This window comes from Diceros bicornis, chromosome 34, assembly GCF_020826845.1.
Source record: "Diceros bicornis minor isolate mBicDic1 chromosome 34, mDicBic1.mat.cur, whole genome shotgun sequence".
In the NCBI taxonomy this organism is placed as follows: Eukaryota; Metazoa; Chordata; class Mammalia; order Perissodactyla; family Rhinocerotidae; genus Diceros; species Diceros bicornis.
The window spans coordinates 8,381,056-8,384,193 of record NC_080773.1 but is presented as its reverse complement, the minus strand read 5'-3'; the positions used below and the strand labels follow the sequence as shown (position 1 = coordinate 8,384,193).

The 3,138-nt window shown below is 36.6% G+C and overlaps 1 long non-coding RNA gene across 1 annotated transcript; it reads right to left on the bottom strand.

Moving 5' to 3' along the window:
- Nucleotides 1–748: 748 nt before the first annotated feature.
- Nucleotides 749–2,464, bottom strand: LOC131397843 (uncharacterized). Its single transcript, XR_009216795.1, has 3 exons — nt 2,376–2,464; nt 1,166–1,239; nt 749–969 (listed from the first exon to the last, which is right to left on the bottom strand). It is a non-coding gene; the product is annotated as an uncharacterized LOC131397843 (long non-coding RNA).
- Nucleotides 2,465–3,138: the final 674 nt, after the last annotated feature.

Genomic DNA, 3,138 nt, shown 5'->3' with positions numbered 1-3,138 from the left:
GTAGCACTGAGCCTGTGCTGTGCAGTATGGCAGCCACTGGCCATAAGTGGCTTTTGAGCACTTGAAATGTAACTGGTCAGAATTGAAATGTGCTGTACGTGTAAAATACACTCAGATTTCAAAGGCTTAGTAGGAAAAAAAGAATGTAAAATATTCCTTTAATAATTCTTTTATATTGACTGCATGATGAAATGATATTTGGAAATATTGGATTAAATAAAGTATATTATTCAAATTAATTTTATCTGTTTCATTTTACTTTTAAAAAAATGGCTACAAGAAAATTTAAATTACATATATGGCTTGCGTTATGTTTTTATTGGACAGTGCTCAAGTGCAGCCAAAGAGTCCAGTTCTATCCTCTGAGGAAAGAATCTATATTTTCATAATATTCTCCAAAGGGAGTCTAACCTCAAAAGATTTAGAATGATTTGTCTGGAAACAACGGCTGTAATACCTGGGAATCACCTTTAATTTTCAGTGATTTTACTTCTGGATATTGTTTCATGGATGTACTTAGAGATATGCAGAATTATGTGTGTATAAAGAACCGGTCCAGAGTTCACCTGCAATAACAGACAAATTGTCGAGTAAGTCATTCTGTATCCACATGATGGAATACCATGCATCTAATAAAAATTATTACTATAAAGTTTTTCGTAATAATAAAGTGTTTATGGTATTCCATTTAAAGACATTATTAATGAGGAACAAACTCAAGAAACGTTTAGAGTTGCATTAAGTCCCATTTTCTAAAGTAATGATTTGTAAGACATTTTACAAAGATTCTATCCAAAGTAAAGATTTGCAAGATATTTTGTAAAGATTCAATCCATAAGATTTTTTCTTTGGCTTGAGGAAGATTAGCCCTGAGGTATTCCTCTGTTTTGTATGTGGGTCACTGTCACAGGATGGCTTGACGAGTGGTGTAGGTCTGTGCCCAGGATCAGAACCCGCGAACCCCAGCTGCTGAAGAAGAGAACATGTAACTTTAACCACTCGGCCACGGGGCCGGCCACCACCACTGCCCCCCTCCACCCTGTAAGAATTTTTAAATAAGGAACTCAGTAGAGGAGAGAGTGGAACTTACATTTGTATTTATTGAGCACCAGATCCTCTGCTGTTTTATGTATACTGTGTTACTGATTCTGTAAATGGCACTCACCTGATTTTTATTTATTCACAGAACAGTCCTGATGTGATAATGTTTCTATGTTCCAAGGAGGCTGGGTCTCTAGCCTGAGACAAAGGGATATTGAAGGGATATTCAGAAACTGTGGGTATTATTTGCTTCAGGCACACTCATTTTCTTCCTGGTCACCTCTTGAATCATAAACATTATCCTATTTTCTCATAATTTTCCTTTGCTTAGAATGCCTCCCCTCCTTGGATATTGCCCACCTACATTGTCCTGCACTGAGGATAAGCCAACTATTCTTGGGCCAACACCGGTGTCCTAGTGGTGAAGTCTGGCACGCTCTGCTCTGGAGGCCAGGGCAGGTTCCCGGGTGTGGACCTGCACACTCATCTGTCAGTGGCCATGCTGTGGCAGTGGCTCACATACAAAAAGAGCAAAAAGAGGAGGATTGGCAGCAGATGTTAGCTCAGGGCTAATCTTCCTCAGCAAAAAATAAATAAATCAATAAAAATAACCATTCTTTCCTGATATTGAAAATGGTATGAGTACATTAAAAAAAATTCAGAAACGTGGGCCATTTTTATTAAAAAGTATTGCCTTTTCCTATATTATTTAGAACACTTTATACATTAAAGTTATTTTCCTTTGTTTATCATGTGTGTTACAAAATAATTTTCCCCATTTATTGTCTTTTTCTGATTTATTTACCAAATAAAACATTTAAAATTATGATTTTAGGTTTATAAATATTTCTCTTTATTTTCTAACTTTCTTGTTCTTATCAGAGAGATTTTTCTCTGTTTCTAAATTAGAAAAGTATTTACGTGTATTTTTCCATGGTATTTTATGATTTTTAATTAAATATTTAAATCTTTAGTCCACTGGATTTTTTTTCATTCTACTTAAAGCTATCTCTCCCCCCCTGCCCCCCCCCCCCCCAGAGTTCTGTGAATATTTCTTAGCTTGTTCCTCTAGTCTCATCAAACTAGGGCCTTCCTATCTAAGACTTCTTTGGAGAGGATTAACACTCTGCTAATCCTTTCTGCTTTTCTAAAGCATGTGCAGAGGATTCCAGGTTCCCTTATCAACCCCTTGCTGGACTCATCCCTCCCTCAATTTCCTGGTCTCCACAATAAACATTAATGTGGGTAACAGTGGGGAGGCAGGTACTAAAGGGGAAGGTACCTTGAACCAAGGTACAAAAGTCTGGGATTCTAGACCCATCTCTGCCACTTACCAGCATGGGGCTTTGATCAAGTCTTAGAATTACTTGGTTGATGTGTTTCTCTTCTTGTATAAAATAGACAATAAAACCTACATTATGTAGTCTTCAGGATTGTTGGGAAAAGAAAAAGAAGTGATAAATTCATTGAATTATACCCCTTCATCTACCAACTCTGGAAACCTGGAGTCATCTCTGATTCTCCCTTCCCCCCACCCTCCGCATGCAATCAGTGGCCTGATCCAATTGCTTCCCTCTGAGCTATGACTTTCCCCCTGCTTTTTACCATGAAGATTTTTTAAAAAACAAAAAGTTGAAAGAATACTTACATACCCTTTGCCTAATTCAAGAGTCATTAACATTTATCATATTATCTCTCTCTCTCTCTCTAAATATATATCTATTATATTGTTCTACTCACACACACACACACACACACACAGTCGTACATACAATTACTGTATCACCGCTTTTTTCCTTCAGTGAACTATTGGAAAGTAAGCTGCGGACATCATGACATGTGACCTCTAAATACTTTAGCATACACCTCCTCAGAGTAAAGATATTCTTCTACATAATCACAGTACTGCAATCACACCTAAGAAAATTAATAGCAATTTCCTAATATTATTTAATATCCAATCGATCAGATTTCCCTGATTGTGCCAAGAATGTCTTTTATAGCTTTTTAAAAAAACACAATCCAATCAATCTTCCTATTTTGTATCTAGTGATTATATCTCTTGAGTCTTTTTGAATTTAGAAGAGTTCCATCACC